This window comes from Pantherophis guttatus, chromosome 1 (genome assembly GCF_059756535.1).
Source record: "Pantherophis guttatus breed Tessera chromosome 1, ASM5975653v1, whole genome shotgun sequence".
NCBI classification, from domain to species: domain Eukaryota; kingdom Metazoa; phylum Chordata; class Lepidosauria; order Squamata; family Colubridae; genus Pantherophis; species Pantherophis guttatus.
This window is the reverse complement of record NC_142063.1, coordinates 95639786-95655059: the sequence shown is the minus strand read 5'-3', so window position 1 is coordinate 95655059 and position 15274 is coordinate 95639786. Positions and strand designations below refer to the sequence as shown.

The 15274-nt window shown below is 39.2% G+C and overlaps 1 protein-coding gene across 25 annotated transcripts in view; it reads right to left on the bottom strand.

The window, feature by feature from the left end:
* PPFIBP2 (PPFIB scaffold protein 2) overlaps positions 1-15274 on the bottom strand; it is a 133830-nt gene that overhangs the window by 106377 nt on the left and 12179 nt on the right. For 14 of the 25 annotated variants that reach the window (XM_087878343.1, XM_087878361.1, XM_087878364.1 and 11 more), the window contains exon 1: positions 11136-11280. The exons of the other annotated variants lie outside the window; for them this stretch is intronic. The gene's annotated coding sequence lies outside the window, so the exon portion shown is untranslated. Of the gene's footprint in view, positions 1-11135; positions 11281-15274 lie in introns of those variants that run through there. 25 annotated transcript variants of the gene reach the window in all.

The window sequence follows — 15274 nt, the reverse complement described above, 5'->3', positions numbered from 1 at the left end:
AGGCAGAAACTCATTCCCCACACCTTTGTCAATGGGCCATTAAGACCTCAGCATCCCATCTGCAACACAAAGGACCCATCTAGCAACAGAAACTCCCCACATGGCACCTGGGAAGATTACATCAGCCAGCAAGGCTAACTGTGACCTCTGACAGCAACCAATCAGGATACTCTTCCTGTGCCCCAGGAAGTTCAAAGCCAGAGAGGATATAAAACCTAGGGACTCTCAGCATCTCTGCCCTTTTCTGCTCAAGAACTCAAACCATGTGATCCTGTGCACCATTAAATCATCTTTCCAAGCAGTCTCCATGTTTCCAGTGTCTTTTTCCCCACCTGGAACTGAACCCAGAAGGACATTTCTTCCAACAATTCCTAAGACATAAAAATAATTAAACAGTACAAAATAAATATGTATAGTATCAAATAAAAGTGGTACTATGAATGTTAATACAACTAGGACCCTTAACGCACTTGGGGCTCCAGGCTGAGCCACACAACCAAGTCTTCACAGTCTTTAAAAGGCTAATAGGGTTGGGGTAATCCTGATATCTGAAGGAACAATATTCCACAGGGGTGGGTCTATGGCAGAGAAAGCACTTCTGGTTACCACCAGACAACATTCCTTGGCCGATGGAGCCTGCATATGTCCAACCTGACTGATAAAATTGGATGGACAGAGACAACTAGAAGATGGTACCTGGCACCAAGCTATGGAGGGTTTTAAAGGTGATAACTAATACCTAGAATTGTATTTGAAAATACACTGAGAACCAATGCAGTTCATGAAGCAGTAGTGTTACATGTATTGAATATCTGACACCTTTCTGTACTAGTTGAAGCTTCTGAATGCTCTTCAAGAACAACCCCACGCAGAGCACATTGTAGTAGTCCAGATGAGAAGTTACAAAGACATGAGCAAATTAAATCATAACAATGTAGTTACCACAATCTTAATTTGCCATCAACAGAAACCATTTAATTTTAATGATAAATACATGTGTAAAAGTCAATAATCAGATCATGATTCATCCTTGTGATTTATAAAAGCAATGGATGATGTGAACAAGTAGAAAGCATATAGAGGACTAAAGAGAGTGGCGGGCAGTGGTGGGATTCAGCCAGTTTGCGCCACTTCAGGAGAACCGGTTGTTAACTTTCTGAGCAGTTTGGTGAACAGGTTGTTGGAAGAAATCATTAGGGCAGAGAACCAGTTGTTAAATTATTTGAATCCCACCACTGGTGGCGGGGCAACCATTTTACCTTAAATGGTTGTCTGAAAACTGGTCATCCTCACTGGAGAACCCACTAGATGGCAGACTTTTCTAGCCACCAGACTTTCTTGCAAATTGATGGATAAGAATGATAACTGTCCAGCCAGCTATTTTGAATGGTGTCAGTGTAAGGGGGAAAATACTACTTTAATCAAGGATAGCTTAAGGCTACCTCTCTCATGGAATGGGGATGAGATGAAAGCAGCATGGGAGGGGGGATAAGTACATTCATGACACAATTATGCTTATTAAGATGGTCTGCCCAAATACTTCATGGACGCAGAGGGATGCTGATAGGCAGCTACAGAGCTTCCCTGTGATCTGGAGGGCAGTTCCATCAAGTGTCTAATCAGCTGCTATTGAGTTTGTACTAGTACAAAGTAGTACAAGCTGGTTAGTTGTAAATTGTCTTGAGAATAATTTGTTTGAAAAGAAGATGTTATATGTTTGAGTTAAGCCATTAAGGTGTTGAACGAGGAGTGGGGAAACGTAAATTGAAGTCGGGGATCACGGTGGCTCAAACAATTAGTATGCTCCTGATGATTGGCAGACTCACATTCAAGACCCAGTGTTGCTGCAGAACGTCACACACTCCAGCTCCTGCCAACCCAGCAGTTCACAAGCTGGCAACTGCGACTAGATAAATGGGTACCACTATGGTGAGCAACTTAATGAGGACATGAAAGGAGTCCCCAAGTGGGCGTCCCCTGAGCAATGATGATGTCACCATTCAATTCTTTCAATCTGGAAGCACTTCGGTGCTCCAGACACAATTGTACTAGTCTACTACAGTAGTCTACCCTCAACCTAGAAGGTCACTAAGGGATATTGGATCCGTTGCCCTTGCTCATCTCCCCACTACTTTCCAAGGTTGCTGTTGCTATGGGGGAAAGGAAGATAGCATCATGTTTTCTACCTTGAACTCTTGAATGAAAAGCAAGATCTAAATCTACCAAATAAATAAATGATATAATTATACCTGTAAAGTCAAAAATATTCAAGACGAACTGAATTATTTTATAACACAGAATTATAAAATCCGACAAGGAGTATTTGTTATATTGATTTATTTTTTAAATACAGAAATGTCCTAAAGTTGCTCACCGCATTCTAAAGCCCAATTGTTATTAGCTTTACTTATTTTAGTTTGCAGGATGGGACCTGGAAGTAGTTAACTGGAGTTTATTCAATGTTTTTCTCCACTCCTAGCCTTGCTCAATCCCAGATTTGCAGAGCTCCTCAGGTGGCACAGCCTCCAACGCAACTTTGGCAGAAGCATCAGACATTTCTAGGCATGACCTCTAGCTTTCAGTTTGCTATTCACAAGCAGATTTAAAGTTCATTTCAGGAAATAAGATTACCGAAACATTCCTTCTCTGAAAGAATTTGGCAGCCTATTTTGTTTTCCCCCTTTAAGGGGGGAAAAAATTCCCTGCATATCAGTAGGTGCATATATATATGTTAAATTAAATTATTAAATTATTTGGGATGTTCTCCCTGGCCAAAAAAATAACCTGCATATATTATATTTATGTTATATGCACTCATGTGCATTTATGTTATGCATTCAGAATACTGTATTATTTAACACAAGCCTATGTTTACTCAAGAGCAAGTATTGAGTGGGGTACAATACTAAACAAGGAATGTTGAGTAGTAGAACAATCTTTTCAGTAATCTTTATAAAGCTCCAGTGAAACCACTTAGCAGGATATTATTCTTTTATAGGGCAGAACTGAATCTTGCATAAAGGCCACCTAGAGTGTTAATGGTGATAGAAACTAGAAATAGAAAACATTTTATTCTCTTACCTGCTGCACTATATAAAGCACTCAAGCTGTTGTAATCAAATCACAGATCAAACTTTGTTGGAGTAAGCCTTAAGGCTTTCTATCTTGTATAACTCATCCCTCACACAAGGAGCAGGCACTTATTTGCATGACTATTTTATGCCAAACATTTTCTTCCACAGGTGCAGAACGTAAACAGGATCAAACTAGTTGGCACTATCCTACACAGAAATTATCCAAAATATCTTCTTTGCTGGCCATTTGTATGTGGCTCTATAGCTTCCAGAGCAGGCCCATTTCTCTAAAACCAAAAATAGATGGCTGGCTGTAGCCATCGAAAATGTAATTACTATGTGTCATTTATTTATTTAGATCCGCCTTTATTATTTTTATAAATAACTTAAGGCAGCAAACATACCTTAATATTCCCTCATCTTTCTACTTTCTCTACAACAACCATCCCATGGGGCGAGTTGGGATGAGAGAAAGTGACTGGCCCAAAATCACCTAGCTGGTTATTCATGCCTATGACAGGACTAGAACTCTCAGACTCCGGGTTTCTAGGCCAGCACCTTAACAATTAGACCAACCTGGTGAATCAAATATTTAGAAACCACTATTGTAATTACCGATATAATTCTGGAGCATGAGAAAATTTTGTTTCCCGAGCATAAATATTTCTTTCCTATTTCTTTTCTTTTTTTTCCTGCAGATATTCTGATTTCCAGCCAAATACTGGGTGTCTGGAAATACAAAAAACTCTAGTCTCACCACACTTACTCTGAACAGATAAAAAAATTTCAGGATTCTCAACCACAATTATTTAGGCCACGCTTTAGGTTTTTTGAGAGAGAAATAAATAAGCCCAAGAAATAACAGAAATTGTTAGTCTTGTTGATAATGGCTATTGTCACACTTCTGAAATATTTAGTCCATTTTGAGGGATAATTCCAATATTTGAGTCAGGTACCTTATATGGTTCTGGTGCAGATTAGTGGTGGAATTCAATTTTTTTTACTACCAGTACTGTGGGCGTAGCTTGGTGGGTGTGGCATGGTGTGGCTTGGTAGACGTGGCAGGGGAAGGATACTGAAAAATCTCCATTCCTACCCCACTCTAGGGGAAGGATACTGCAAAATCCCCATTCCCTCACCACTGGGGGAAGGATATTGCAAAATCTCCATTCCCACCCCACTCTAGGGGAAGGATATTGCAAAATCCCCATCCCCCCCCCACTGGGGGAAGGATATTGCAAAATCTCCATTCCCAACCCACTCTGGAGCCAGCCAGGGTGGTATTAGCTGGTCTTCTGAACTACCCAAAATTTCCGCTACCGGTTGTCCAGAACCTGTCAGAACCTACTGAATTTCACCCCTGGTGCAGATGTGTGTTTGTGTGTGTGCGTATGTGCATGCTAGTAACTGTGGTATTTTTAAGACCTAATGTGATAAAACCTGCACCAAAACGGATTATTTTGCAAGTAATATCTGCAGCAATTTTTAAGCAGTACTGTATGCATAGGAAAAGAAATAAGGGGTCTTATTGTCCCTGCCTGAATGCTTTATAGCTGATTGTTGGAGGTTAACAACAAGAAAAGACATGGAACTAAGTAAAGAAAACAGCTCCCAAGGTAGTCCATTAAGCTACAATAATCAAAGAAGATAACTATTTGAGAGACCACGAAATGATGAGGTGGAGTGGATGCTTCAGTTAAAGGTTTGTTTCCCAAGTTTGATTAGCTCCTTCCAAGTGCCTGTGATGCTGGTAATAGCTTGACAGCAAAAGTAACTCTGATTGAGATGACTGTCAATGCTCCAATCACAAAGATATCTGAATTAAGGCAGACCTCCTGATTGGTGATTTCAATCCCTCTCTCCACCACAGAACAGTATTTGAAGCAAGTGGCTTTATTCTGGCACAGTTGCTAATGCACTGCTGTCTGTAATGCTCCAGTATCTGGGAAAAATAAATCAAGTCTGGAGTTTCAAGAGCATTTTGAATTGGGATAAAGAAGTTTATAGCCATCCATTCCAGCTCATGTCAGCCTGTCATAAATTGTTTTGTTTTAACTGCACCTTAAAATTCAGCCGTGCCTAAGATATCGTCCTACTAAAAACCCTTACAGGTAACCTGTTTGTCTTATGAAAGGAGGTTTTAACTTCTGTCATTTTGATGTATACGTTTTAACGAATACAAAAAGGCTCAGCATAACATATTTGATGCCATGCAAAAATAACTTCAAATATGGATATAGCATAGTAGCTTATAAACTGACTGCTAATAAAAACAAATAATTTCAGAGTTGGAGAGCTAAGCATGTATGTTTGTTCAGGTCTGTTGATCAGGATTCAAAGAGAGTGATCCATGTTGCTGGGAACTCCTTTCAGAGAGAACTTCTCATTTCCTGTTATGTAGTGTTAGAAATAACACTGCCTGTATTATTTTGGGGGGAAATACCCCATCTTACGAGGGTCTAATGACCACAGTTCATTGGGCTACCACGGAAAACAAAAAGGATTTTGCTATACCTGAATAAATTCTTTGCCTAGAATATGTAACAACATACCCCAATTTTGATCTGATTAAAATAATTAGGATCAGAAATATTTTGGGGAGTGCATGGAATAGAAAATATAGAGCAGAACATTCTTCCAAACCATCACATCAGCCACAGTTTGGCAGAAACAAAACTCCGAATAGTTTGGTTGCTTCAGGTTTCAACCAAAACAGACTATGAAAACATTGTGGAGTGATTTTATGGGGTGAGCAGAGCAAGATTGGCATATATCTTTGCATTCTTCCTTTCTCCTAAGCTGACCCTCCATGTGCTAAACACATGCCCTCCCTTCTCCTCTGCTGCTGCCAGTAGCATCTGGCTACAATAATCACAATTGTACAGGATAGAGTTTGAGCATATCCTCAATTGTACAGGATAGAGTTTGAGCATTGCCAATTTCACCATTTCCAAGAACCTCCCCGCACCAGCGTTGGCTTTTTTCCATTCTGCCAGTTTCTGCCCCCCTCCCTAACCACTGCCTGGAACCACCACCAAGTTTCAATTTGTATCCAGAAGTAGTGGCCTTGTTTTATTTTGTATATGGATGGAAGTTTCAATTCAGGCAAAGACTATCCAAAAAACTGTTGTTTCATCTGTGAACCAGTGTGTGCAAAGGACATTTTGCACATAACTAAAAATATTGAAATGATGAACTCAAGCAATATTAGCTGTGTCCACCCTGTATTTTAGCACAGCTATACAACATGATGTAGGCATATAAACATTCATGATTTTGCCCTCAGCTCCTTCACAGTCCATAAGGGAGAGCACGAATATTGAGATACTGCTGTATATTATACATTGTATTCTTGTAATATACCATTATTATTCACATACCTATATTATATATATAGTTGAGACTGCCCATGTCTATTTATATTTGCAATTATACCTGCTCCTTGAGGTGGGAAGGGCAGCAAAGAGGATAAAAACTAACTGGCTATCTTGTGAAGCATTATCCAATTGGCCAATCAATCAATCAATCAATCAATCAATCAATCGAGAATAGAGCTGAAAGGGGCCTTGGAGGTCTTAAAGTACAACCTCCTGCTCAAACAGGAGTCCCTATACCATATCAGACAAGTGATTGTCCAGTCTCTTCTTAAAAACCTCCAGTGATGAAGCACCTACAACTTCTAAAGGCAAGCTGTTCAATGGTAAATTGTCCTCACTGTTAGGAACTTTCTCCTTAATTACAGGTTGCTTCTCTCCTTGATTAGCTTCCATCCATTGTTTCGTATCCTGCCTTCTGGTGCTTTGGAAAATAAGTTGACCCCCTCTTCTTTGTGGCAGCCGCTCAAATACTGAAATACTAATATCATGTCACCCTACTTGGATCAGATTGTTGCCAACCCTACTGTCAGCCCACAAGTCATGTCACCCCACTTGGGAGATCAGATTGTTTCCAATCTTACTAGCCTTTTGTAAGGCATAAATATATCACTGTGCCACTGAGCTGGGGGACCCGAATGTGTAATAGAGCCTATACAGAAATTATGTTGAATGTAGATTGTTGCAGACTTTGTTATTCAGTTCTTATATGGTTTTATATGCTTGAAGATTCTATGTTGCTCTTTTTGTAGTTATTTAAAATTTTGTAAGGCACCCAGAGTCATGCAATTGAGATAGGTGGTTATATAAATTGAAGAAATAAACAATACCACTCTTTGATCCTGTGGACTGGCGAATTCTCCGAGTCATTCTCTACCAGCAGGAGATTAGGAGACTTTTGCCCTTTTCCCTTCACACCTTGAAAATCTGTTTAGATAGAATACAGGATCTTCCAAAGGAAAGTTGCAAGCAAGAATTAGCAAAATGTGCCTTCTCTCCTTTTCTGTCAGCAAGGGCCATGATGAGAATAAAAATATTCCATGGAAAAAAGGAACACTTTCTGTTTAAAGGAAGTTAAGATAGGACCAAAACCTGCTATATAGGCAATTACAAAATATTAAAACTTGCTAGATTAAAAACTCTGGTAAACAAACCACAAAAGTACACAAAGAACCATGACTGCCTGACAATCTTTTAAGGCAGAGGAAAGAAGAGGAAAGCTAGCAAAGGTTTTCTTTAGAAGAGTTTCAATGCTCCGGTTCCCCCATCGAGAGAGCTCTGTCCTACTCATTCAGAAGATAATAATGTCTTTCTCTAATACAGGTAATCCTTGACTTATGACATTCATTCAGTGTGATCATGATTTGTAATCTTCTCTGCTGGCTTCCCCAGAAAGTCAATGGGTACGTTGGCATGGAAGGTTACAAGCTGCTAGCTAGGGTCAGTCTCCCATATCTGTGCATTATCTTTCAGCCCCTCTGCACTTGTGCCAGCCAGTCACATATCTCCGTGCAACTTCCCCGAGCTTCACCATGCCTTTTCTATACTTCCCCAGGCCTTGTCACACCCACCTCACATCCCTGTATACCTTCCTAATCCTCCTTGTACCTCCCTTGTAACTTGGGCGCCCTCTCCCTGATCCTTGCCATGCCTCCCTTGCACACTTTTGCATCCCCTGGCATTATTCCCAAGGTTTGAAATTATTATTCCCCTTGAAATCCAGCACATCCCATACACCCTCCCCAACCATCCTCATGCCTCCCTCTAGTTTAACATTTTTATTGAGTTATAAGATAAATAAGATATAAAATACGAAAGTAAATAGGAAAACAGTGGGGAGGAAGGGGGGAGAGGAAGGATTGGGGAAAAGTGAGGAAGGATTAGAAAAAAGAAGAAGCATTGACTTCCGACTCTCTGTTGCATTCAAATAAGGCATCACAAATTTTTGTTTTTTCATAATAATATAAACTAGCCATTTCTATAAGGATCTATCAGTCTAATCAGTAAAACCCAAAATCAAAGTTTCATTCTTTTCCACTTCAAGCACAAAGTTCAGAAGCAGTCTCCATGTGGAAACAAAAGTACTTATATTCTTTTCTTTAATCAAAATAGTCAATTTTCATGCCTCTCACGACCATTTCCACACCCAGCAGCAGCCACTTAGCTGCCTGCTAACCTACTTGCAAACCTGCAACATCCTGTCGGCTTCCCCACTGACGTGGTGGTGGGAAGCCGGCAGGAGGCAGCCTCATCTACCGACCCTGGAATTTGGTTAATTATGACAACCAGGATTACAGGGTTGCCATTGCTAAGCGATGTGATAGCACTTTATTACCCCATCGCTTAGCAACAGAAATTCTCATCCCAATTGTCATTGTAAATTGAGGACTGCCTATAGCTGGTGGGAGAATGTGGAAGACAGCCGGTGTCTTCCAATAACTTGGATTCAAAACAAACAAGCAGTTTTTTTTCAAACCAGCTCAAAAGCACACCAGCAGCAAAAAAATAAATTATTCCTATAACAAGCTCGATGTGATAACAAACATGTCTCAATTTTTCATTCCTTAGCAAATAATAAGGAAATACAATCTATTTATATAGGCAGACATGGGCAGTAAGCATGTTAATTTAATGCAGATATGGTTCCACCATAGGAAAGCTGATTTTGCAAAGGGTTTTCCTGCTGCACCTTATTAACAACTGTTTTCTCTATTAGAGACTATGTGGCAGCTTCGTACTGCCTAGAGAAATAACACATATGCTGAAAAATTCAAGAAAGTGGTATTATAAAACTGTAGCAACAGTTAACTAAATGGGTCAGAAAAACAGTCACGTACCCTAATGAGTGCCAAAATAGTATATAAAGCATTTCCAAATTTAGAGTTCTAACTGAAAAACCAGGCAATCAAAATTATTCAACTGTATTTAGTCCTATACACCTCATCATACAATAGTAAGGGAGAGTAAGTTGAAATATCTTCCAGTGTCTGGGCATCAGCTGTCTAGAAATATTCAATCCAAAGAAAATGTGGTTTGTGTTTGCCATTGTGCAGCTGAGTTAAAGAAGTGAGCCTCCAGCTCTGAATTTTTTTCCCTTATAGTCTCATTTGTGACATCATACCATTGTTACTCTTTGAGAAAGAGAAAGGGACTTTGTAGAAATGAGCTCCTGTGTGCCTCTTACAAACAACATTTAATTTGCTGTGGCTTTAAGCAAATTCCTTTGGCTATGGAGTACACAGAGATTATTTCTTAACACTTCCAGAAGTGTTTTCAGTGGGCTTGTAGGAAAAAGGCATATGTGCTATAGAAAAACTGTTTATAGACTTCTTATTATTGATGAAGTACTACCTGCTTCCTATTATTGATGAAGTAACTACATCACTGATTGCGACCGCATCAAGCTATGCAATATTATTGATCTATGATAATGCTAACAAATCCACATGAATTAAAAGCCAGAATATCTCAAGTAGGGTCATTGCTTTTATTGTTCTTCATGACAGAGATTTCCTAAGAAATTATTTATATATTGGAGATTATATCACTTGTTGGGTGATTCCTACACTGCTGCAGGATCATTTTAGAAGGAAGCTTTGCAACCCTTCACTCAGTCATTATAGCAATTACCTATAATCCATCAATCTACAAACAAAATCCTATTTGTTGTATCTTCTGCTTTTTGAAATCTAGACAATAAAGTTTGTACAAACAGCAGTGTTTCCAAAGCCAGCAAAGGAACTGTGATACATTTCTTCATAATCAAAAGTATATGAGTCTCGAGGGTAATATAACTAAAACCTATGAAAACTCTTAAAAAGAAAGAAGAATAATTTTCATTTTGTTTGGACCAACTGGATCATATTACTGGCTCAGCATCTTTTTCTAGTCATACCTGTTGTCACAGCTTCAGGCAAATCGGTTTTCCCAGACACTCCCTTCTAGTTCCTTAGCTGGAGCAGATATTTTGAAACCAGCACTGCATTCCTGACTCTTTTCTATGCAGCTCAAGCTTAGCAAATATCACGTCTATTACTGGAAATATACAACATTTAGTTTCTTGAAAACATCTTTTGTAGATGCATGCATTCATGGAGGTTTAGTAAATCAAATCTCATTTGAGCTTGAAAAAACTTTATAATGCATGCCTTTCTATTGACATGGGTCAGATCCTTGAAAAAAAATGCACAATTTCAAAGAACTTTGACTTTTCCTTGGTCATATAACAGCTGTCCATTTAGATTATCATGGAAAACAATACTGAGGATTGTACAGTTGCTTTCAGATTGCAAAATCCATGCAACAACTCCAAACAGGCTGCATAAAATAGTTGAATTATGATCTTCATTTTACAGGCTATGGAGTTGACGACTGTCAGGGAAGGGTAGCTTGTCTAAGATTACCTAATGAACTCATGGCAGAGCTGAGAACTGACAGGAAACTCATAGTTTAAAAGCCTTGTCCTTATCAAAAAAATGTCTTCATTCACATACAAGTTTCCCTCTGCAATAAAATAAATAACTTGGAAAAGGATTTTAAAATATAAATGAAAGGCAAATAGCCAAAGAAGCAAGGAAGAGGCAATCTCCAAGAAGATGAACTGAAGGAATAAAAGTTCAAGAAACGAAAACCCATCATTTCTGTTCATGAACAGTGAACAGAAAAGTCAAACCGTAAAGCCACTTACCTTTGCTGGTCCTCAAGGAAACAAAAGTTCAGTTTCACTGTTCCCTCTGAGAAGTCTCATTGCCAATAATCACTGCCTTAGTGCAAAGACAGCTTTCATTCACAACCAACACCCTAACATCACATGCCCAGCCCATAATTAAAATGCTCAAAACAATTCAAAGCCCAGCCCACAAAAAAACTGTGATAGATATTATGCTATTACTCAACAGCTTCCAGCAAATGCACCTGTCAAAATGGGAAGCAAACAGTTCTTAGGGCTCCATTCTTCCAGCAGGTGAATACAGATTCCAGTACCAAGTGAAAGGAAGACATTGATATTTAGTTTTTCAAAGGCAGGCAGCCTTTCTGGCAGATATTGCCATTTCCCCTAGATCATCTTCCTTTGGAAAACACTTACACATACCTACATGTTTATTTCCTACTTGAGATGGTTCTCATCTTCTCTGATTAATTGATTCATTTATTTGCTGCAATTTATATCCTGCTCTAATCCAACAGGATTTATGAATGCACAGTAAGTTATATGGAAATACATTACCTATGTCAAGACCGATATTTTTAAAGATGCATATATAATCAACTGACAGAAGAGGTCTTGATGTTTTGATGATCCTAGCAAATTTATATGCTCTCGCTGCACCATCACATTGCATGTTTACAACAAGATCAGAGAACTTGGGAGTTCCACAACTAATTGCTATAACACTTGTAAAAGTTGTTAGTAAAACTAGCATCCAGTTGTCGAAGCATCACAAGTGAAGAATCTGTCCTGATGTAACATTCTTGGGGGCTCTCAAGAATTGCATTGCCCCTCTCCTTTCCCCGCCCCCAGGCAATACCAAATTAATACAGGTATTTAACTTATAACTATTTGTTTAATGACCATTTGAATTTATAATGGTGCTGGAAAAATTAACCTACAACTGGTCCTTGCATTTATGACCACTGCAGTAACCCCCAGTAATAAGATAAAAATTTGGCTGCTTGGCACCCGGCATGAGTTTATGATGGTTGTAGCATGATGGGCATCATGTGATTGCCATTTGCAACTTTCCCAGATGGCTTCTGACAAGAAGAGTCAATGGATGGAGCCACAATCGCTTCATGACACTGTGATTCCCTTAAAAATTGCTGTGATTCACTTAACAACCATGGCAAAAATGTAAAATCGGACATGAGTCACTTAACAACTGCCTTGTTTATCAGTGGAAATTCTGGTGCCATTTCTGGTCATTAGTTGAGGACTACCTGAATTAACGGATCTATCATGGGGGAAAAAGCTTAAAGAGAAACTTCTTGCAATATTTTTATTGAGTTCAGTATGTCACAGTAGGCAGCCTTACTCAATACCATAGTCTTAAACATTAGAGATAGGCAAGATATTATGTGAGAAAGACTGTACAGAGAAAAGATGGCTTAAAGCTTGTTACTACTAATCTTACTATTAAAATAGTGGGGCAAAAATATTACAGGTCCTTGGTCCAAAGCAAGCTCTCCTAATAAAGAGCTATCTGATCTTGCCCACAAAAGCCTGTCCAGATTTTTGCACCCCAAATCTAGTATCAATACCCAAAAGTTTCAGTTGAAGAACTTTTCAGAAAAAGAAGTTTCTGAAGGGAGAAGTTTGGGAGAAGTGGGTGGAGAGATGTTCAGAAAGCTTGCAGGGAAAGGAACAGGTGAAGCAAGAATTATGCGGGTGATATCCCCACCTTTTCCAAACTTGCATTTTCCTAAGACTTGTTTTTTTTAATTCAATGCAGCTAAAAGGAAGAACTGCTGCTGGTAGCCATCCTTACATCTTACAAAGAACACAACTGTAAATGCCTTCTCTCACTATTTCACAATAATGCCTGTAGCACTAACACTGAACTTAAAAGGTTTACACCAACAAGCAGGAGCTTACTAGAAAAGGAGTTCTACAAGGCTTCCCTTCAAATGCTTCAGAGTTAAGATTCTTAGCCTGGCTTCTTCTATGGTTCAAGGACAGATACAAAAGAAAGGCAGGAAGACTGCACCAAAAAAAAGTGTCTGAATGATGTGGCGAAGGCAATGTAAATAGTCTGCCAGATCGGATGACATGATACAAGAAATACTGGAATACTTTTGTTTATATATAGCACAATTTATCAGCAGCATGCTTTAGATGCCTAGCTTCTTTGCCACTCCAAGCTATTCAAAGAATTATCTGTACTAGCATAGTTAGTTTTCAGACTTGAATGTACGCTAATCGGCATACATTAAAATGAAATTTTGTTGCATACAGCTCTCAAAGGGTTACCACCTCCAATATACACTCCATAACCATGACAAAATAAATAAATACAAAATTATGCATATACCCACATATATTATATGACACAGAGAAACAACACAGTCTAGTTTGGATGTATACCTGTAAAGGTAAAGGTTCCCCTCGCACATATGTCCTAGGGGTGCTCATCGCCATTTCAAAGCCGAAGAGCCAGGGCTGTCCGAAGACGTCTCCGTGGTCATGTGGCCGGCATGACTAAACGCCAAAGGCGCACGGAATGCTGTTACCTTCCCACCAAGGTGGTCCCTATTTTTCTATTTGCATTTTTTACGTGCTTTTGAACTGCTAGGTTGGCAGAAGCTGGAACAAGTAACGGGAGCTCACCCTGTTACATGGCACTAGGGATTCGAACCGGAGAACTGCCAATCTTTTGATTGACAAGCCCAGCGTCTTAGCCACTGAGCCACCACATCCCTTGTATACATGTACATGGCAAGAAAAGCGAATCTTGCAAGTTTGCCAGACGGATGGCATAAGGAATAAAGCTGTTACAGAATCAGGTAGTTCTGCTAGAAATACTTTGAAACCTCCTCCCAGAGGGGAGCAAAAGAAACAGACCATAAAGAGGGTGTGTGGGGGCTCTAACAATACTTTGAGTTCTCCTCATCTGACGCAACATAAAAATTTAAGGTTTGGTGGTGCATTTCAAGATTTTGAGCTGACATTTCATCCTTTAAACTTCAGGACCATGTTCCAAAATTTAGCAGAAAAGCTATACGCAGAATGGTTTAAAATATTCTAAATCTCATAAAATCAATATACAAATGGATAAAGGAGATTTTTACCTAGTTTTAAAATAAGCAATTGATAATATAGGCCATCTATGAATCTCTTTGAAGAAAATTCTTTACAATTAGAATGTTACTATATCTTAGATATGAAGAAAGCAGGACATTGCGGACTTAGCTGAAGGACAATATAGGACACTAGTCTTCCAGGCACCCCTAAACTATGAATGGTTTAAAGAAAAAAAAAACCCAATCTTTGTTAATACAATTTTTTCTGAAGTAATTAAAGAGCAAGGAATATTATGTGTTTGCAGAACAATTCATGTGAAATGACAAGAGTCACTGGGAATAAACCTCTGCTTTGATTGTGTGATGTTCAAAGATTATTCTGTGATCAATGATCACAATCACAAACACAGTGAAACTACTTTCAGAAGCAAGTAGATTTGACATGAACAATGAAACTGTTTACATTATATATATGAAGTTCCCTAAAACTGTCACCAAGTTTGTCTTAAATAAAGACAAAGCTTCGTTATTGAAGGATTTGCACAGTTAAATGAGGTAGAAACATCCATAGAGAATTCTAATGTCACCTTAAACTGAATTAGGTCTTTATTCCATTAACTTTAGTATTGTTTACAGTGATTAGCAAAACGTCTGCAGAATTAAGAAAACCCAGCTTTTCCGGTTCTTTTTGGAGTTTCCAGAAATTGAACCCAGGCCCTTGGGGTTTACCTGTATGTAATGAAACTTTCCATTATATGAGGACCTTTCAAAGAAACAAAAGTATAAATTATTTCAAAGTTTCAGGAATTGTGCCTGTAATCAGTGGTGGGATTCAAATTTTTTTACTACCGGTTCTGTGGGTGTGGCTTGGTGAGTGTGGCAAGGCTTGGTGGGCGTGGCTTGGTGGGCGTGGCAGGGGAAGGTTACTGCAAAATCCCCATTTCCTCCCGATCAGCTGGGACTCGGGAGGCAGGGATTAGATTGGGGTGGGGCCAGTCAGAGGTGGTATTTACCAGTTCTCCAAACTGCTATCGGTTCTCCAGAACTGGTCAGAATCTGCTGAATACCACCTCTGGCCTGTATGTAAAC